Raw genomic sequence first — 22,707 nt, forward strand, 5'->3', positions numbered from 1 at the left:
AGACACAGGGTCTTGATAAGTTGCTTACAGCCTCACTTAGTTGCTAAGGCTGGCATTGAACTCAAGATCCTCCTGCTTCAGCATTCCAAGCCACTAGGATTCCAGGCATGTGCCATCATGCCCGACTTGAGCTGTGCTTCTTTTCTACTCAAATAAATCTTAATCTTTCATAATCGCCCTCCATTGTCCATGGATTTCATTCTTCAGAGTTCATGAGACAAGAACCCTAAAAGGAATCGCTAGAGGTTTGCTGCTGAATGATAACACCAGCAGATGACACCAGCAGGTGTTGCCTGTTGTGGAGCTAAAAGATCTATAACAAAAACAGCCCTGCCCACCGTGATTATAATAGCAAAATACTGTTTTCACTAGCATTATTTTGCTGTCATGCCAATTAATATTCAAATAGTCTTATTACATATAATTACGCAGAGAATATAAAAGGTAAAGGAAACAGTTGGACAAAGGCCATTAAAATAGGAAAAGGAGAGAACAATGTTCCATTTCTAGGCTTGGCTACTCTCACCCTGATTAAACCACTGGGTTTCAGACCTTGACTGTGGGATTCCTGACTTGACTTCTTGGTTTCCTAACTCCTGGCATTTAATAACTGTTTCTCTCCTAGGTATCACTTGTTTGTTTCAGAAATTATTGTGTTTCAAAAATATACAAAAGCAAAGGGAAGACTACTTAAGTCACTCGACAGAAGTAACTGTACTGATATTTTGGCATATAACATTCTAGGATTGTGGGCTGGGGATATAGCTCAGTTGGTAGAGTGCTTGCCTCACACGCACAAGGCCCTGAGTTCAACCCCCAGCACCAGCACCACCATCACCAAAAAAAAATTTAAAAATGCTAGGTTTTTATAATCATGTTTATGCTTTTTTAAATCAAAAATGAAGTCATGCCTGTAATCCCAGCAGTCTGGGAGGCTGAGGTAGGAGGATCACAAGTTCAAAGCCAGCCTCAGCAACAGTGAGGCACTAAGCTACTCAGTGAGACCCTGTCTCTAAATAAAATGTAAAATAGGTTTGGGGATGTGGTTCAGTAGTTGAGTGCCTCTGAGTTCAATCCCTGGTACCCAAAAAAATAAATGAAGTCATCCCAAAGGTGCCATAAATACACATTGGAGAAAGGATAGCCTCTTCAACAATGGTGCTGGGAAAATTGGAAATCCCTATGTAGCAAAATGAAATTAAACCCCTATCTCTCACTCTGCACAAAACTCAACTCGAAGTGCATCATGGATTTAGGCATTAGACCAGAGATCCTGTGCCAACTAGAAGAAAATGTAGACCCAACTCTACCATCATGTCAGCTTAGGAACCAAATTCCTTAACAAGACTCCTAAAGTATAAGAAGTAAAATGAAGAATCAACAAATGGAATGGAATCAAACTAAAAAGCTTCTTCACAGCAAAGGAAACAATCAAGAACATGAAAAGTGAGCCTACAGAATGGAATAAAATCTTTGCCACCTGTACATCAGATAGAGCATTAATCTCCTGGATATATAAATAACTCAAAAAAACTTAACAGCAAAAAACTGAATAACCCAATTAATAAATGGGCAAAGGAACTGAACAGGCACTTCACAGAAGAAGAAATATGGTCAACAGATATATGAAAAAAACGTTCAACATCTTGAGCAGTTAGAGAAATGCAAATTAAAACTGCTATCAAGAATACAAATAACAGGGGCTGGATATATAGCTCAGTTGGTAGAGTGCTTGCCTTGCATGCACAAGGCCCTGGGTTCAATCCCCAGCACCACAAAAAAAAAAAAAAGAATACAAATAACAATAAATGTTGGTGAGGATGTGGGGGGAAAGGTATACTCATAGATTGCTTGTGGAACCGCAAATTGGTGCTCAGGAAAGCAGTATGGAGATTCCTCAGAAAACTTAGAATGGAACCACCATTTAACCCAGTTATCCCACTCCTCTGTATATACCCAAAGGATTTAAAATCAGCATATTACAGTGATGCAGCCACATCAATGTTCATAGCTACTCATTTCCCAATAGCTAGATTGTGGAACCAACTGAGATGCCCTTCAATTGATGAATGGATAAAGGAAATGTGATACACATACACACATACACACACACACACACACACACACACACACACACACATTCTGGAATACTACTGAGCTATAAAGAAGAATGAAATTATGGCATTTGCCAGTAAATGGATGGATCTGGAAAATATCATGCTAAGTGAAATGAGCCAGTCTCAAAAAAGCAAAGGTCGAATGTTCTCTCTGACATGGGGATGCTAATATACAACAAGGGGTTGGGGAGAGAATAGAAATTCATAGGAATAAACAAAGGAGAACAGAGGGAAGGGAGGGAGGATGTGAATAGGAAAGACAGTAGAATGAATCAGACATAACTTTCCCATGTTTATATATGAATACATGACCAGTGTAACTCCACATCACATACAATCACAAGAAAGGCAAGTTATACTCCATGTATGTATGATATGTCAAATTCACTCTACTGTCATGTATATCTAAAAATAACAAAAAATTAAAATAATTTCAAAATATTTGGCATTAAAAACTAATAACAATAACAAAAATGAAGACATCCTCTACTCAATACTTGTAACCAGCTTATTTCATAACATTATTTTCTTGTATCATTAAATAATTGTCCCATAAAATATTAAATATTCTTGTCTGATATCTTGGTTTTTGTGGGTAATCAAAAAAGAGCTGTTAAATGGGTAAATTAGATTTGATATATGTGGGATAAATATTTATAAATGTATTTATTAGAGAAAACATCTGATTTGGAGGGGTACTAGGTATCAAACCCAGCGATTCATGCATGCCCAGCAAGGTGCTCTACCACTAAACCATGTTCCCAGCCGAAAATCCAATTCATTTTCCAGTTAAAATACTAAAACATCTATTGCCACATATAAATTCATGTACTCGTCTTCTTAAATTCTATACACACACACACACGCATATATACACATACACATACACACATATATATATGTATAGACATATATACACATAGACTTGTTTATATATTAGGGTCTATCAATGAATGTGCTTTTGTAATTTGTTGGTATATGGGAAAAATTATCCACGATTGCTTTGTGTCTAAGCCTTCACTAAAAGGTTAATTAGAGTTAAATTCCAACTGATGTAATTCCATATGCAAAAATTACAAAGAATTTAAGCTGTGCTTTGTTGGGGGAAATCTGTTGTTTTTTTTTTGAAATCTGTTTTTTTTTTTTTTTTTTTTTGCGGTGCTGGGGATCGAACCCAGGGCCTTGTGCTTGCAAGGCAAGCACTCTACTAACTGAGCCACCTCCCCAGCCCTGAAATCTGTTTTTAAAAAGGGTATTTCAGGGGCTGTGGCTGTGGCTCAGTGGTAAAGTGCTTGCCTAGCACATGACAGGCACTAGGTTCGAGCCTCAGTACCACATAAAAATAAATAAATAAATGAAATAAATATTATATAAAAAAAAGAGGGCTCAGGTTGTGGCTCAGTGGTAGAGCACTTGCCTAGCATGTGTGAGGCACTGGATTAGATTTTCAGCACCACAAATAAATAAATTAATGTCCATTGACAACTAAAAAATGTTAAAAAAAGAATGCTTTAAAAAAAAGGAATGTCATCTTATTGGATAAAAAGGAGTGATTTGCCAAAAGTCAGAAATTTCATAAGGGTTGTTTCAAATTGTAAACATAAGGAAGGGAAAAAAAGAATCAGCAAGTAGGAAGGAAGAAATATAAGAAAGTTATAGTTATGGGTATATATATTTTAAGGAAAATTAAAAGGAAAAGATAATGTTTGGTGAAGGGAAAGTATTTTGTATGATAAAAGTAATATTTTTGTCCTAAAGTTCAAGATGGGAAAAAGTGAGACAAGACATAAATCTTATATGGAAATATAAATGTGTGGTTAACAGAGTTACGTAAGGGTTTATATCAGGTGCTGATATGAACCAGAAACTAATTCTCCTTGTTTAAAACAAGGGTTTCTTAAAACTTGGTCTGCTCTAATTTATCAAGACAATTTCTCGTGTCTATTAGATTTTTAATATTTAGGAAAACTACATCTCTAAAGAATTAGGGTTTAAGTATATATTTTAAAGTTTTTTTTAAAGTTTTTTAAATGATTTATTCATAACTGGTTACAAAAGCTGTTATTTTAGTTTATTAGAGTATATCTGATACCCTAAATATGTGACTAGAGATACATATACATCTGAGGGCTAAATATGTTTGTCTGAGTTTTGTCTAAATGTTATGTAGGTCTGTAGAATGAAAGCTATGTAAGTTTAATACAAGCAAGGTAAGCAATGAGTGCTCTCTTCTGTACAATATACATTATATCTGGACCTTAAACCAATAATATTGTCAATAAAACTTTTGTTATTTCTGCCATTTATATTTGAGCCGTATCTGTTCTAAGTATCGTGTTACTGTATATATGAGATGCACTTGTACATCAGGTACTAAGCCTTTGTGGTCATTAACACCATTTCCTAAGTTCACAAGCGGTCTAAAGCTATGAATTTTCATTATTGCTCTTAACATATGTAAACCTGTTACAGGCAGACCCACATATAGTTGTTCTATGGAGGCATGAATACAGAACTTTAAAAATTAAAACTAAATCAATATAATGGTATCTGTGTAACTGGTGGTGCTAATTATCACTGGCTTCTTGCATCATAAATGTATTCATGTTCTCCAAGTGTAAAAGTTTTCTAAAATGTAAAGCTTAGGAGAGCACTTTATTAAACTGGTATCCTCCAGACTAAAATTTGTTAGTAGCAATATCCTTTTTCAGGCTTATATAAAAACATTAAATTTAAATGGGGATTCTTGTTATTTAGAGGATAAGAGGGACTTGTGATCAATAAGTTATATATGATGAATTATGTTACTCTACATTGGAATTGGAATTTTAATATATTTTTGGAAAGATATTAAGAAAGTCTGGTTTGTTTAAAGGTTGGCAATGCAGAATATGAAAACTCTTTATTACCTTTTAATGAGAAAACTTTGTTTTCTTATACTCCTAAATAGAGTATTTAGAAAGGAGGGAAAAGATGAGCTTCAAATGTAAAACACTGTAATTAAGATTTGTCAAAAGGCCAGTCATACCTGGGATAAGGCTCTGCCCCTTGCCCAACTCCATGTTAAAATGGCCCCAAACTAGGCTCAAATTAAGCTCATTTAAGGTTAAGGATAACTTTTTGTTGTAAAGATTACTGTGATCCCAAAATGTAAAACTAAATAAGGATTTGGGTAAACTATAATATGTACTTATAGGCTTTGAAGGATTTTTAAAAGAAATAAAATTTGTAAGAGATTTTAGATGTGATTGAGTTGACAAATTATGGGCTTTTGTAGAAGCTAAACAGATACCAAAGATACATTAGTGTTACTATAAAATTTATGTTTCCTGGCTTAGAGTTATTATACAAACTGAATGTTTTTCACACTTGTATAATTTCATTTTGTACTTTATAACTGTTGCCTGTTGGTGTTTTTGTAGAAATGCAACTTCCATCACATATGACTCCAGTAACAAAATGAGAGTTCCTATGTAAACTAACTCCTTTCCTATGCAGAACTATTAAATGTTTCAAAATGTGCCTCCACAAAAATGTTCTATGTTCAAAGTTCTGCACAATGTCCAACAATGGGTTGCCTGTCAGATGATATTACAGCCACAAATCCCTCAAGACTGAGGATATAAACTAAAAGGGGGTGGGGCTGAAACAAACTGAATTTGGGGGCCACCCCACCCCCATACTGGGAACATAATTCTCATACCAAGAGCAGATGCTAAAGGGGCTGTGACATCCCTCCCCCCAGAGGCACAAGAAGATGCAAGCCAGATTGCCCATTCGGGCCTGTCCTAGCAGGTACATTTCCTGCCCTTATGTTATTCTCCTGCCTCCTTTCCTTTAAAAGCCTGCTAATTGTCTGGGATTTCAGAGGTGGGACTTTTTAAACAATTGTTTCATCCTTCTGTCAAAGTCAGTTAATATTTGTTATTATATGCCAGGAATTTATCTAAATCTTCTACATATACTTGTAGTACTTCTTTAATGCTTACAACAATATAAGGTAGAGAATACTGTCATGTTATTAATGAGACATGATAGGCATAGATAGACTAGGTAAATTGCCCACAGTCACACAGCTAGGAAATGTTGGAGCTCAGATTCAAGCCTGGCCTGGTTTCAACCCATGCTCTCTCTCTGGATTAAAAAAAAAAGGGGGGGGGTGCTACTTCACCTCCAATCTGATGACTGAATAAATTAAAACCTTAGACCTCCCAAACCATATCATTAGAATTGTTCTTGACAGTTTGGGCTTCTGCAACAAATTGCAAGGGGATGGGTGTTTTAAGTAAGGAAAACTTTTCACAGCTCTTGAGGTTTGGAATTCCTAAATCAAGGCAACAACAAATATAGTGCAAAATGAGGGCACCCGTCCTGGTTTGCAGACAGTAATATTCTTATTGGATCCTCACATTTCCAAGAGAAAAAATCATCTCTGTTTTTATGAGGCAGAGAGAAAGCAAGCTCTGTCCTGTCTCTTCTTGTAAAAACACAAATCCCATTGATAAAAGTTTCAATGCTTATGAACAAATTACCTCCTCAAATCCCCACCTACAAATGCCATCACATTGGGGATTAGGTTTCAAATTTGGGAAATCTGAGGGTCACAAAACATTTGGTCCATAACAAATGGGTGCAGAGTCTAAGTTTTTTTTTTTTTTTTGGGTGCTGGGGATTGAACCCAGGGCAAGCACTCTACTGACTGAGCTATCTCCCCAGCCCCCTAAGTTTTTAATGATGAAAAATTTCTAGAGCTCTGTTGCATAATAATAGTATAGTTAACACTACTATATAAATAAATTAAAACCTTAGACCTCTCAAACCTGAGGAAAACGTCAGGGAGTAGGAGGTTAAGATGAACAATAACTTGACTCCAGCCCCTTGAATCTCACCTAACCTCTGGGGTTTCTCTCTGCTCAATGTCAGCTTTACTGCAGTCCTGCACCCTCTACTCCTGGAAGTGAGTACTCTCCCTTTAATGTTCTGTCTCAAATATAGACAAAAATATACTACTATGTGATTCTTTTCTTTTGAGGGAATTGAACTAAGGGTCCTTAACCACTGAGCCACATCCCCAACTCTTTCCATCTTTATAAAATTTTGACACAGGGTCTCACTAAGTTGCTGAAACTGATCTTGAACTTGCGATTCTCTTGCCTCAGTCTCCCAAGTGACTGGGATTACAGGCATATGCCACCACACCTGGCTTCCTATATGATTCTTTACATGATTGGAGACATGCTGGCATTTTCAACAAGATATCAGCAAATTCAACAGGTGAAACAAGAGAAATAAACAAATCAGTTACAGAAGTATTTAAAAAGAGTTCCATCTGGGAGCAGTGGTGTGTGCTGATAGTCCAAACTACTTGGGAGGCTTAGGAAGGAAGGTTGCAAGAGTCCAGGAATTGGAAAGCCTGAACACTACAGCAAGAACCTGTCTTTTCAGAGTGGCTGCACTAATTTGCAACCCCACCAGCAATGTATGAGTGTTCCTTTTTCACCACATCCTCGCCAACAGCTATTGTTGCTTGTATTCTTGATAATCGCCATTCTAATTGGGGTGAGATGAAATCTTAGGGTAGTTTTGATTTGCATTTCCCTTATTACTAGGGATGTTGGAACATTTTTTCATATATCTGTTGATTACTTGTACATCTTCTTCTGTGAAGTGTCTGTTATTTCCTTAGCCCATTAGTTGATCGGATTATTTGTATTCTTCGTGTAGAGTTTTTTGAGTTCTTTATAGATTCTGGAAATTAGCGCTCTATCTGAAGTATGGTTGGCAAAGATATCTCTCCCACTCTGTAGGCTCTCTCTTCACATTGCTGATAGTTTCCTTTGCTGAGAGAAAGCTTTTTAGTTTGAATCTATCCCAGTTGTTGATTCTTGCTTTTATTTCTTGTGCTATGGGAGTCCTGTTAAGGAAGTCTGATCCTAAGCCAACAAGTTGAAGATTTGGACCTACTTTTTCTTCTATAAGATGCAGGGTCTCTGGTCTGATTCCGAGGTCCTTGATCCATTTTGAGTTGAGTTTTGTGTAGGGTGAGAGATAGGGGTTTAATTTCATTCTATTGCATATGGTTTTCCAGTTTTCCCAGCACCATTTGTTGAAGAGGCTATCTTTTCTCCATTGCATATTTTTGGAACCTTTGTCTAGTATGAGAAAATTGTATTTATTTGGAATGGAAACACCATTTGACCCAGCTATCCCACTCCTTGGCCTATACCCAAAGGACTTAAAATCAGCATACTACAGAGATACAGCCACATCAATGTTCATTGCTGCTCAATTCACCATAGCCAGATTGTGGAACCAACCTAGATGTCCTTCAGTTGATGAACGGGTAAAGAAACTGTGGCATATATATACAATGGAATATTACTCCACAATGAAGAATGATAAAATTATGGCATTTACAGGCAAATGGATGAAATTGGAGAATATCATGCTAAGTGAGATAAGCCAATCTCAAAAAACTAAAGGACGAATGATCTCGCTGATAAGTGGATGAGGACATATAATGGGGGGTGGGAGGGGTTAGCATTAGGTTTAGGGTTAGGTTTAGGGTTAGGGATAAGGAGAGCGGTAAGAATGAAGGAAAGAAGGACTGTATAGAGGGAAAAGAGGGGTGGGAGGGGTGGGGGAGAAGGAAAAAAAAATAATCAAACATCATTGCCCTATGTAAACATATGATTACACAAATGGTATGCCTTGACTGTATGTACAAATAGAGAAACAACATGTATCCCATTTGTATATAATAATAAAAAATGAATAAATTAATTAAAAAAAAGAAAGTGCAAATAATAAAGAAGTCAGAATCTCAAAAAAAATAAATAAATAACCTGTCTTTTAAAAAATTCTATTCTGACCACAGTTAAACAAATGATTTTCAGGCTTTGTATATTTGGTATCTAGGTTTGTAGCTGGACTAATAGGTAAAAATGTGGGTACCATCTGGTGAATACACTGTGCAAGTCATTGTACTTTGCACTATCGATGCATTATCTCATTTAATTTCACCACACCTGTAAAGTAAGAAAGTATTCCCATTTCATAGATAAAAATAATAGGGCCACACCAGTACAGTAATTTACTCAGGGTCATACAGCTAATAAGAAGATGTGGTATCTGAAGTTATTTGACATCAGATTGAAGCAGGCCAGAGACCCCCACCCAAAAGATGCTTACCATAATTAAGCAGAAACCCTCACCATATGTGTGGCATGTAAGTTTCTCTTATCAGAGTTTTTTGCATAGGACATCAGCTATCAGCAAAAATCTGCAGAAGGTATTGTGGCTTATAGCTTCCTCTTTGTTCTCAAATGCAGATTTGCAGAAGAAACTTGTGAAACCACTGTCTGTCTAGAGGATGGAACAAAACATGCTTGTCATATGAACCTCTTAGCCCTCTCCCCCAGACTGGGTATACAGTTCAAAGGCTTTCTATACTCATTGTTCAAAGAAGAATTCTTAGGCATGAGCCACCTATGAACCCTGCAGTCAATAAACCTGCTTCCTGAAAATTCCTCAGGTGTCCTGCCCCTTCTGTCATACTTCAAGATCTTGGGGGTTTGACCTTTATGATGCACTGCTTCTCTTCTTTATTTTTCCATCCTTGCACAGCCTCTGACTTTCCCTCGGGATAACCTTGGGATTTATTCTTGCAGTGGCTCAGTGAAGGGAATCAGTAACAGACAACTCAATAGCTTCTGTTAAATTTAAATGCTTTCTACTTACTCCCATTTTTGTTTCAACTAAATAACCGTTATCAGTCTTGTAAGACCAAGTCAAAACTCATGCTTCCTGCAGGAAGCCTTCCCTAATATCTCCAGTTTCCCCTTTTTAACACTAGTCTCTGCTAAATTCATTCCAAATGTGGAGTCAAAGTCCAATAACCTTTCTGGGGAATTCAGTCAACAATAAGGGGAGCTGTGCTTGGTGGCACATACCTGTAACCCCAGTGGTTCACAAGGTTGAGGCAGAAGGATTACAAGTTCAAAACCAGTCTCAGCAACTTAGCAAGACCCTGTCTCAAAATAAAAAATTAAAAGGGCTGGGGATGTGGCTCAGTGGTTAAGCTCCCCTGGGTTCAATCCAGGGTACAAAAAAAAAAAAAAAAAAAAGACACCGTAAAGGTAGTTGGTGGCACATCTCTGGGGAAAAAGTTATTTCAAATATATACCTGGATTTTTTCAGATGTCTATGGACAAAAACAGTATGGTAGCAACAAAAACAACATGGTCTTCCTGGCTCTCATAGTTTTCACCTATTGGCCTGTTCAAGCACACAGTCCAACCTCAGCCATGGAAAGTCTTTTAGAATCCTAAAGACACTGCAGGAGGCCACCTTGGGCATTTTGTCAGTCCCAATCCTGCCCATTGCTAAGATGTTCTGTTTCAAATAATACACACACAAGATTATTATTTCATACATAGATTTGTCACATCCTAAATAGAAGAAAAAATCTACAAGTAGACTTTCATAATTGCAGAGTAAGAAGATCCCCAAATCTCCTCAAAAACAGCAATGAGAACACTGGTCAAAAATAAGGTTAAAATGAACTTTTTCAATAACTTGGAAACTATTCAAAATGTGCAACTATCTGAGGAGCATTTATTCAAGAAAACAATTGAGCGGGCTGGGGAGATAGCTCAGCTGGTAGAGTGCTTGCCTCATAATCACAAGGCCCTGAGTTCGATCCCTAGTGCCGCAAAAAAAAAAAAAAAAAGAAAACAATTGAATCACACTAAGAACACTGATCTTGTCCTATTCTCATACCCCTTTGCCCTACTCAGTCTGAAAAACCAGAAGCCTTGCAATCACAGTAAGTTGTGAAAACTGGTTGCTAGGACAATTAGATATCCACTAGGAAAAGAAAGTTGGACTCCTATTTCACATCATAGGACAAAATTATTACCTCAAAATGGAATAATACATTAATGTAAGAGATAAAATTTTAAACTCTTAGAAGAAAAAACGTGTAAATCTTCATAACCTTAGAAATTCACATAAATTTTTTACAATGAATGGAACAAGACATTTTTACTCTGGCCTATAACCATGAGGTCAGTTGATGGTTGTACTCAATATTTATCACCAGTTTTTTTGAGTACTGACTAAACAATTACAACACTAATACATTCTTGTTCAGATATGAATGACTAAGTTTCTGAGCCTCTGAACTTTCCATTCTCCTGCCTCAGCCTCCCCCAGATACTGGGATTACAGATGTGTGCCACCATGCTCTGCCACCCTCCCCCTCATTCTATTGGTTGACACAATCGAAGTCTGACAGGATTCAAAGTTGAGGGGTTACTTGACCCTACATCTCAATGGAAGGGTGGCAAGGTCACATTACAGAAGAGTGTGAGATGGAAGGTAAGTGGTATGGACATCTTTGAAAATAACTCTACCACATCCTCCCAAGTACTTCTCTTGCTTAAGTATAGGCTGATCTCATTTTTTTTTCACCAAGGAGAAACCACTCAGGAGACTATTATTGTAAATGAGGCTCTTAAACTTTGTTAGAGAGTAACCAGATGATTTTATCCATATTAAGCTTTTCTGTTCAGCACATCTGACCATTTCTCCATTCTCAGTGACTCTCAACAAAGGATTTGGTCACCTATAGGCTGTGAGCAGTACTCATTCTAAGGAGAAAAGCAGCCACTGACATGAGCTAGCCTCACCCACACAACTAGGGCTTCTAAAATGAGCATAAACAATTTCTTAGACCACCAACATTATACAAGGTTACTATGTGATCAGGGTGACCAAAAAAAAAAAAAAAAGGAAAACCACTGCATAATCATGTCTGAAGAGACAAAACAAAATCTGACCAAATCTCAGAAATGACCAAACATTCTACTGTCCTGGCTAAAACAGTGCCCATGGCTACTCATTAGTCTACTTCTAGTCCATCCTCATTCTAGATAAGACTCATTAAGATACCCCCAGAATTACATCCACTTCTTAACGGAATCCAATCCAGAGCAAAGTCTTACTTCTTTATATCCTCCCCCAAATCATCTGACAGGTTCAAATCCTATAAATCCTTTTTGACCCCCATTAACAAATGCCCTACAGTTCCCCATTGTGTGCATTCTGTCTTGATGCAATACACTGAGTGATCAACTCAATTTGTTCAACCACCATATCTTAGTTGTCTTTGGTTAGAACTCACTGACAACTCCTCTAAAGATCCTGGAGTTCAGAATACATTTATGGCCAAGGTTATTTCCGATCTGAACTCTAACATATAGTCAGTGAGACATCAGATTTGATTCTTTTACACTGCAGTTTTGGAAGACAATTATATAAATTCCTTAGACCACCAGAAATAATTAAAATGCCATTATAGTTTATAAATATATATTTATGCCAGATGTGGTGGTACATACATATAATCACAGTGATTCAGGAGGCCGAGGAAGGAGGATCACAAGTTCGAGGCCAGCCTCAGCAACTTAGTGATACCCTGTCTCAAAATAAAAAGTTAGGGGCTGGGGATATAGCTCAGTTGGTAGAGTGCTTGCCTTGCAAGCACAAGGCCCTGGGTTCAATCCCCAGCACCAAAAAAAAAAAAAAAAAAAAAAAAGAAAAAAGAAAAAAACAAAATAAAAAGTTAAAAGGTCTGAGGATGTAGCTCAGTGGTAAGTACCCATGCATGCATGTATGTATGTATGTGTGTATATGTGTGTGTGTGTGTGTGTGTATATATATATATATATATATATATATATATATATATATATATACGTTCACATGTTTGTATATATACAAAATCTGGACCTCCAGATTTCCTTCTTATCATCTTATCAAAATACAGAAAGATCATCCTGATAACAGTGGCAAGAGCTATTCTATCCCCGGCATGGCTACAGAATCTAAGGGCAACCTGGCTACAGAAAACCAGAATGATTAGGTCTCTGCTATGGGAAAAGAAATAAGTATATACAGGACATCTGGCTCATCAGCTGCAGGTACCAGATTCCAGAACATATTTCTGTTGCTGCCACCTCCTCCTCCCACTAACGAGTTCTTGATTTTTCTCATAGTCATTTCACGAAGAAAAAATGTGACATTACTTAAAAATTACCCTTTTTTCCATATCCTTTACAATGCTCATTCACTCAATACAAGAACTTGTATACTCAGAACAACCATGTTCTGAGTATACAACAACTTGTATACTCAGACTGGGGTTGTGGCTCAGTGGTAGAGCACTTGCCTAACATGTGTGAGGTACTGGGTTCGATTCTCAGCACCACATACAAATAAATAAAGGTACACTGACAACTAAATATTAAAAAAAGAGAGAAAAACCCTGTGGCCTGAGGGGTATTACTCAGTGTTGAGAGTCCTTCCTAGTATACTCAATAGCCTGGGTTCAGTCTCCAACACTGCAAAAATGAAAAATTTTTGTTCAAAAAAACACTGCCTTACATAACCTGGTAGTTAAGTGACAGATCAGAAACCCTATCCCACTTTAGGGGTGAACATATACAGTTAATTTAAAGATGTTTAAAGAACCAGCTGTAGCAGTTAAGAAATTTGTATTGGAAAAAAACACATGTGAATTTCAATTCTAGAGTCATCATGTGTTTGTTATTTTGACACATAGGGCTCCAAATTCTCCTTAGCATCTGCCTACTCACAGGAACCCTGAGACACTGAATGTTCATGCAACAAAATTAAATCATTGCTACTTAGGAATCACCTAGGACATCAGGGTGCAGAGCCCAATCTCATATAAGTTTAACTTCTCCTATTTCATAGATATTCTCTCAGAATGAATTAGACATAACTTTCCTATGTTCATATATGAATACACAACCAGTGTTACTCCACATCATATACAACAAGAAGAATGGAAAGTTAAACTCCATGTATATAAGATATGTCAAAATACATTCTACTGCCATGTATAACTAAAAAGAATAAAAACTTTTTTAAAAAACAGAAAAAAAGAAAATTATACTCTCTGTAGGACTATGTGCAGATTAGATACAAGGACTAGTGTGGAGGGGAGAAATCAGTGCAGCAACAAAAGGATAACATTTGACAATAATTATGAATTTGATAATTTTCAAAAGTTTGGTTGTTTGTGTGTGTGTGTGTGTGTCCGACTGACTCCCTCAGGATGTGGGTACAGCAGATAAGATATTTCTGAAACATTCAGGGAACTGGCCACCCCAGCAGCTGGCCCTCTCCAAAGACTCCAAATGGATCTAAGTCAGTTTGTTTGGACTTTTTTTTATTGTTATTTTACATGTGTCCAGTTGTTTAGTTTGAGGTTTGTTTTGTAACTGGCCTGGGGAGAGATTTGGGATGCAACATTGACAGGAGTCTAGAATGATTAGTGAAATTTCTGAAAGGATATCATTTTCAGACTCCTAGGAGGGATTGGAGGGCATGTATAACTGAACTGTCACCCTCCAGGAAACTGTTTAGGGTCAACCTCTAAAGGAAAGCTTCAAATTAAGCTGTGGCACAAAAGAACTTCTGATTCTGTGTTCTACATTAATAAAATGATTATTTCTTCTGAGGAAGGAGAGATTTTATTGAGTGTTGGGAAAAAACTGCCTATCATACCTTCTTAATTCTGACTTCTTATACTAATTTTTCTCTGATAGTTAGATTGTCACAACAGTTTTTTAACTTCAAACATAATTTATTACCAGAAATTAGGAACAACCCATATTTTGTTGTTGTTGACACAAGTGGTGTGAATTCCACTATATATACTTACCTGAATAAAACTCAGCAAGGACTTTTAAAATATCTCCTTAGTGTCTTTTAACTTTCATGGTACAAAGCACTATGAAACCTAAAATTGAAGAAAAACAGTTTTGTTTGGTTAATCTTTACTTCACCATCCAAAACATACAAATGAATAACCAAACCAAATACATTGTATTAAAGACAAACATAAGATCTAAAATGTAAAACTACTAGACTAACACAGGAGAAAAACTAGATGATATTTATCTGGGCAATGATTATTTGGATTTGATTACAAAAGCTCAGGCAACAAAAACAAAAACAGACAAATGGTCCAGGTAACTCAGGAGACTGAGATAGGAGGATTATAAATTCAAGACCAGCCCTAAGCAACTTAGTGAGACCATGTCTCAAAAACAGAAAGGGTGGGGCTGGGGAGATAGCTCAGTGGGTAGAGTGCTTGCCTTGTAAGCACAAGGCCCTGGGTTCGATCTCCAGCACCCAAAAAAAAAAAAAAAAAAACAGAAAGGGTATGTGGTGGCCCACATCTGCAATTCCATCAAAACCAGCCTCAGCAACTTAGTAAGACCTTGTGTCAAAATAAAAAAGGGGGTGCTGGGGATGTGGCTCAGTGGTTGAGCACCCCTGGGTTCAATCTGCAATACCAAAAATAAACAAATAAGTAAATAGCACAGGGAATGCAGCTCAGTGGTAAAGATTTCCTGGGTTAATCCCCAATAAAAAAAAAGAAAGAAAAAAGAAAAAGACAAATGGGACTATATCAAACTAAAATACTTCTGCACAGCAAAGAAAACATTCAACAGTAAAGAAACAACCTACAGGGGCTGGAACTGTAACTCAGTGACAGAGAGCTTGTCTAGCACATGTGAGGCACTGGGTTCAATTCTAAGCATCAAATAAAAAAATAAATAAATAAAATGGAGGCATTCTGTCCATCTACAACTACAAAAACAAATTTAAGAAAGTAACAACCTACAGCTTGGGAGAAAATATATATCTGCAGGCCATACATCTGATAAGAGGTTAATATCTGAAATATATAAGGAACTCAACTCAATAGGAAGAAAATAACACAATTAAAAAATGATCAAAGAACCTGAATAAATATTTCTTGAAAGAAGAGTTATAAATGGGCAAGAAAAAAGTGAAAAAATGCTCAACATTACTAAACACTAGAGAAATGCAAATTAAAATCCCAATAATATTATCACCTCATAACTGTTGAAATGGCTATTTTAAAAAGGATGAGGGACCAGGTTCAGTGTGCATGCCTCTAATCCCAGGGACTCAGGAGGGTCATGAGTTCAAAACCAGCCTCAGCAAAAGCAAGGTGCTAAGCAACTCAATGAGACTCTGTCTCTAAATAAAATACAAAATAGGACTGGGGATGTGGCTCAGTGGTTGAGTGACCCTGAGTTCAATCCCCAGTAGCCCGCCCCCCCCAAAAAAGGATGAGGGCCTGGAGATGTAGCTCAGTGTAAAGAGTGCTTGCCTAGTAAGCACAAGGTCCTGGGTTTGATTCAACAGCATGCATCCATCCATTCTTATTCTCTCTCTCTCTCTCTCTCTCTCTCTCTCTCTCTCTCACACACACACACACACACACACACACACACACACACGGAGAGTGAAATAAAAGTGTTAGGGTAGGTGTAGAGAAAAGAAGACTCACGTACACTGTTGGTGGAAATGTAAATTAGTAAGCCATCATGGATAATTGTATGGTAGTTCCTCAAAAAACTTAGAATTACCAGCAATCCCACTTTGGAGTATATATCCAAAGGATTTGAATCAATAAGTTGAAGAGAGATCTGCATTCTTATATTCACTGCAGCATTATTCACAATGGCTAAGTTATGGAATTAACGAAAGTGTTCATCAATGGATGAATGGTAAAAGAAAATGTGGTAAATATTCACAGAATACTCTTCAATCTTAAAAAAGAAGGAAAGTCTATCCCTTGCAATAGCATTGACAAACCTGGATGAAGTGAAATAAGCCAAGCACGAAATGACTAATACTGCATGTTCCCATATACATGTGGAATCTAAAACAATCACACTCATAGTAGAGAGTACAGTGGTGGATACCAGAGGCTGGAGGTTGAAAAGACTGTGAAGATGTTGGTCAAGGTGTACAAAAATTCAGGTAGATAGGAGGAATGTTTTTTGAGATCTACTACACAGCACAATGACCAGTTATTGATAGAAATAGAAAACTAAGTTCTCTCGCTAGATGTAGTGGCACATGCCTGCAATCCCAGCAACTTAGGAGGCTGACGCAGGAAGATTCCAAGTTTTGAGACTGTGTCTCAAAAATTAAAAACGGGGCTGGGGATGTAACTAAGTGGTGAAGCGTCCCTGGTTTCAATTCCCAGTACCACACACACACACACACAAAAAGGTGTGTCATCCATTTCACAATCACTAAGAGTAAGTTTCAAATACCAAATACTTACACCACAGAAATTGAGTGTTTCAGGTGATGGATGTTACTTAGCTTGACATAATCAACTGACATTGTATACATATATATCACTTCACATCCCATAAATATATATAATGATATTTTGTCAATATACACTGAAATACAAATATAAAATATAAATAAATAAAACATGTTCTATGCAGTGTCTAAACAAAATTCACTTACTTTCATATCCATTGTGATTTAGTTCAAATCTGTACACTGGGAGTGTGCCTGGCCATCTCTACAGGAGATACCCTTTCAGATTTACTTAGATCAGCTGTGTTTAGACCAGCAGTTCTGCAAATGTGCCCCAAGGCCAGAAGTATTAGCATCTCCTGGGACTTGCTAGAAATGTAAATTCGGGGGTCCACCCTAGGCCAGCTGAAAAAGCAACTCTACAGGGAACCCAGCAATTCTGTTTTAATAAGCTCTCCAGGTGATTCTGATGCACAGGAACATTTGAGAACCTGACTTGGATTGTCTGCTATACTGCTGTTTCTCTGGTTAACAAAGCAGCAGGTTTGATAGTTCCCAGCATTAAAAGATTGCTTAGGATTTCCAGTGGGTGCACGATTCCCTGCTATGAACTGAGTTTGCTGGAAAACCAAAGAACTGGCACAGAAGTGTTTTAAATGCTGAAACCAGCAAGCCTGTGAATCCTATATTGCAGTCCTACCCAGAGCTAGTAGGCTCCACATGCAAAGACAGACCCTGTTCTTAAGTCATATTGATTTTCCCCGGGAGGTGCTGGGATTGTGATGTGCAAGAGTTCTCAAGAAGTATAAAATAGTTTTGGTCTGAGGTGTTACTCAGCTCTCCAAGTGGCGGCACCTATACTAAAAAGGGAGGAAACGTGCCAGGAAGAAAACTGCACACAGTTTTGCCCTCATTTCATCTTAAAAATGTATGTTAAACCATCACATCAAAGAGCTGTCCCAGAGGCCATCCCCAGGGGAGTATGGTGGGCCCCAGCAGGTGAAACCTGCCTTCTTGTATGTTAACTGCCTGTGTCCAAATGCAAATAGCAACTGGTAGGCTGTAAAAGTTGAGAAAAAAGCCTAATTCAATTCCTTCTCTACACCCTTCAGTGCGGTACTCAGAATACAACAGATAATTTGTAAAAGAAAGCTATCATTTCACTAGTAAAGATCTAAAACTAAGCACTCAGATCAATCCAATAAAATTATCCCCTAGAGGTTCGACTCAGGGGCGTTGGTGCCTGGCCAACAACACATTTTCACCCTGATTTATCCTCCATTCAAAGTTTTGACACCTCCCCCAGAGATACCGCCGTCCCCAATTGCAAATAACCAAAAGATTTACACATCTGAAGGTCAACACACACACACACACACACACACACACGAGTTACACGTCCCCTTAATTCTACAACTATGCCATCAATTCTCACCGCCGAGTCCGTCTGTGGGTTAGTTCCCCCTACTCCTCCTGTCCTCTCACTTCCGTTCCCTTATCTCTGTGTAGCTGGTACGTCGGACATGCCTAGACCTCGGCCGGTAAGAAGTGCTACAGACCTCTACCTCATCTGCTCTCCTTTGGCCGACGGCCCCTGCCCTTCGGCCTCAGAGAGCAACAGCGGTGGCAGAGGCCAGACTTTCACCCGCTCGTACCCCTCATTTCGGGTCGGCCATGATAAAGAAGCGCACCGCATTGTCCACGCGTCCGCGGGTGACGTACAACAGAGCCCCCACAATCCTCTTCGCCTCGGCTCTCCCCACCCGGAGCTGTGGTATTAACCCTTTCGCGTTCACACTTGTTGGCCGTTGGACTCCTCCTAGCACACGGAATGCTTGGTTGGGAGATCCGGGTGACTTAACTGGTGAAAGACCAGGCCCGTCCACTTATTCATCTATTGAACATTTTCCCATTTTGCTTATAGGTTGACTTACAAGTTTATCAGTCATTCAAAAATACGATTTAATTTACGTGTTAGGTGAACAGTTTGTGATAATACCTTTAACTGATGCACCAAGCCAAATTCAATTTTAGTCTCTGACCTGTTCACCTTGAGCCTGTAACTCTTTCTACCCTTGTTTCCCGTCTCCTTTTGGTTCATCCCTGACTCTGCATAAATAAAGAGCACAGACTTTGTAACCATGGGATCTTGGGCAGATAATTTAAGCATGATATTCCTTGGTTTCCTTATCTGTAGGACTGGTATAACAGTATCTGTCCTTAGGGTGGTAGTAAGAATATGAAAATTTCACATGTGAGAAGCACCTAGAACATTGCCTAGCGCAGAGTTAAGCAGAATATTGAAATAGAAATCATAATTATTTACTTCGATGGAAATATTTTGTCACCTATGACCTTCTGTCTGATAAAAAATAAATTATAACAATGACTAACATTAGAGGACCTATTGGATCAAGCACTTTAAGTGCTTTAACCCCATTTTGTTGTTGTTTAACCCTCACTATAACTTTTTGGTGGTAGTTAAATTATTATCCTTTCCTCCCTTTGTCTTTAAAAAAAAGCACATAAGAAAATTCAGTTAAGTGTGGTAGCAGATAACTAATAACTTGCCTATGGTCACAGAGCTAGTAATGTACAGAGCCAAGACTTAAATGTGTCTTGGTATCTGTCAAATATCACTGAGAAAAAGGACATAAATACTTTGCAAGTGATCTTTTTCTTTCTCCTACAAGTTGCCTTAATATCCTTTCAAGTCAGGAAGACTGGGTTCTTTTCAGAAGCATGAAGGCAGCTGCTAATAAAGCAACCATCTCTTACTTGAAGGATGGCAGCAAGAGAGATGAATAAAATAGCAGTGGTCATAACCAGCTCACCTACTGCCTCTCATTATGCCACACAGTCCCCAATATTACCTATTTTAAGGCCACTGGGGAGAAAAGTACAAGACCTCACTTCACCCCACCATTCTGCAAAGCTTGAATATTATAAAAGATTTTGATTATTTGAGGAAAGTACCAAGAGACTCTTTAATATACACTTCTGACTCCAGCCAAATGGTAGTAATTTCCATATTAGTCTCTAGAGTCAGATATTACTGCCTGAGCCATGAGAGAACAGGGAAAGCCCCTCTTTCCCAGATCAAAACAAAACAGGAATTCCCTCATCCTCCCAGTCTGTAGTACCCAGGATCTTTTTATTCTTGCTTTGCACCCACCTACTCTCACTTCCCAATTTATCTGCAGGCAGTTCATGGTGGTTGTTTTTTTTTTTTTTTTTTTTGCGGTGCTGGGGATCAAACCCAGGGCTTTGGGCTTGCAAGGCAAGCACTCTACTGACTGAGCTATCTCCCCAGTCCGGTTCTTATTCTTTTTAAGGGAAGGACTGGTAATGATCATGGAACTGGGGAAGGAGAAAATAAATTTCCAAGTTGCATGAGGAAAATGAAGCACACTGCCTTATTCCCACCTCTGTGCCACTTTTAAAATTTCCTGACATTCTTCACTCCCTCTTGGCATTTCAGAGCCCCTTGCCTGTGCATTCATGAAAGCCTCTGGTTTTAAATTGCAGGTGAATAATTTTGTCTTTCTTCCCCCAGCACCAAACAATAGCACACATGTCTGAGCTTGGCCTTCTACTTAAAAGTGGCTAAGTTTAGAAAGGAAAAGGACAGAGATGGCATGGGGAGACTTTTTGCTTAATTTTTTCCATTATTTCCAACTGTCTGACTACTGAAAAATGTCAGCTTGGGGAGAAATCTAGTTTCAGAAGCCAAGAAAATAAAAATCCTGGTGCAAAAGAAAAATGTTAGCAGAGTAATGACAAGCAGACAAGATGTCTTTGGGCCAGTAGGGTCTTGGACACAAACAAGAGATGTGCCTTACAGCTCCTTTTACCCTAACCAACCCAATTATTTCACCACTGCACATTTTGCCCTCATCACAGAATTTATCGCCATCTTAGCATAAGGAATAGGTGAGGAGAGAGGATGTTGACAAACCCAATGTTGGAAAAAATATGCCCTTAACATCTTTAGTTTTACTCATAACACCTCTCTAGAACCAATGTCATGTGTGGCTTAAGTTTCAGGGTCTGCAGTGATTTCTACAATATGTTTCAGTTACATGTTTCTTACAGGCTGCTCTAGAGTCTTAACACCTATGACAGAATTTCTATACTATAGTGTATGTACACTGCTGGTTACCAGTTTGGGTCCCTTTACAAGATAAATATAGACCCATTCTCCAACAGCTGTGGATGCTAAATCTGAATTTTAGCTTCTTCCTTTTGTGGAAAATCTCACTCCATAAAGGAGCTTCCATGCCTGCAAGATTGCAACATAACACCCATACTCCATGTACAACTGCAAAACTGCAGCCAATTACTGACTGATGATTGGGGTGCAAGGGCACTATACCTCAAGATGGATCAATTTTGTGGTACAAATCCTACTCCAGAGCACCCCCTGGGATCATAATAAAGTTGATTTCCAGCTGGTTTAGTTTTTCTCCCCTTCTCTATCCTTCTTCTCTCACTCCCTTGCACCTGAGAGCACTCCCTCAATAAGTCACTTACCTAAGAACATGACCCCTTCAGACTCTGCTACTAGGGAACCCTGTCTAAGACTCATGCTTATCTCATGTTTGTCAGAGGACTATGTAAAGAGGATCCTTTTTGGGGCCCCTTGTGTAACTGAAGCAGGCTATACTCATCTCTGGGGAAGTCAGGAGTAAGTTAAGGTATAGCTGGACAGGGTCTCTCAAATCAAAATTGAACATGATGTTACGGAAAGCTCTGTCCTTGTCTCCAATGCCAATTTAATAAGTAGGACACAGTTTTGAGAAAAGGGGAAAAGAAGGTTTATTGCTTTGTTGGGAAAGGAGAAGCACAGGGAACTCTTGTCCAGAAGCCATGATTCTGCCCCTCCTGGGGAATAGAGGGCTTTTAAAGAAGCTATTCAAAATTCCCTAACAGGTGTTCCCAGTAGGGGGAATGTGAATCACTTGTTAATTTGGGAGATAGACATTCCTTAGGTCCTCTACCACCACCACCCCCAAGTCTGAATTACGTGGTTCCTGTGGTGGGTGTGTGCTCAAATACAGATAACTAGGTCTAGGATGGGAAAAAAGGTAATGCTGTTTCCTGCCCCTAGGTTAAGAAAGGAAAGAGGGAGGAGAAGAAAAAAAAATGTCAATTTTAAAATAAGCCATAGTTCAGTAAGGACTATATTCAAAAGGTAAAGTGGACCACTGTTATAATAAGTCCTAACTCAAATTAAAATGAGACTCAGCCAGCACAGTGGCACACACCTGTAATCTCAGTGACTGGGTAGGCTGAGGCAGGAGAATTGCAAATTCAAAGTTAGCCTCAGCAACTTAGTGAGGCCCTAAGCAACCTAGTGAGACCCTGTCTCAAAATAAAAAATAAAAAGAGCTGGGAA

General features: G+C 38.3%; 1 long non-coding RNA gene across 2 annotated transcripts in view; it reads right to left on the bottom strand.

Annotated features, from left to right (window-relative positions):
* The window catches only part of LOC124972220 (uncharacterized), a 44,453-nt gene extending 25,434 nt beyond the window's left edge, over positions 1-19,019 (bottom strand). For both annotated transcript variants that reach the window (XR_007106443.1, XR_007106444.1), the window contains exons 1-3: positions 18,745-19,019; positions 17,323-17,446; positions 14,872-14,949 (exon numbers count right to left, since the gene is read on the bottom strand). This is a non-coding gene — a long non-coding RNA (uncharacterized LOC124972220). The remainder of the gene's footprint in view (positions 1-14,871; positions 14,950-17,322; positions 17,447-18,744) is intronic.
* Positions 19,020-22,707: the final 3,688 nt, after the last annotated feature.

Source organism: Sciurus carolinensis, chromosome X (genome assembly GCF_902686445.1).
Source record: "Sciurus carolinensis chromosome X, mSciCar1.2, whole genome shotgun sequence".
Classification (NCBI taxonomy): Eukaryota; Metazoa; Chordata; class Mammalia; order Rodentia; family Sciuridae; genus Sciurus; species Sciurus carolinensis.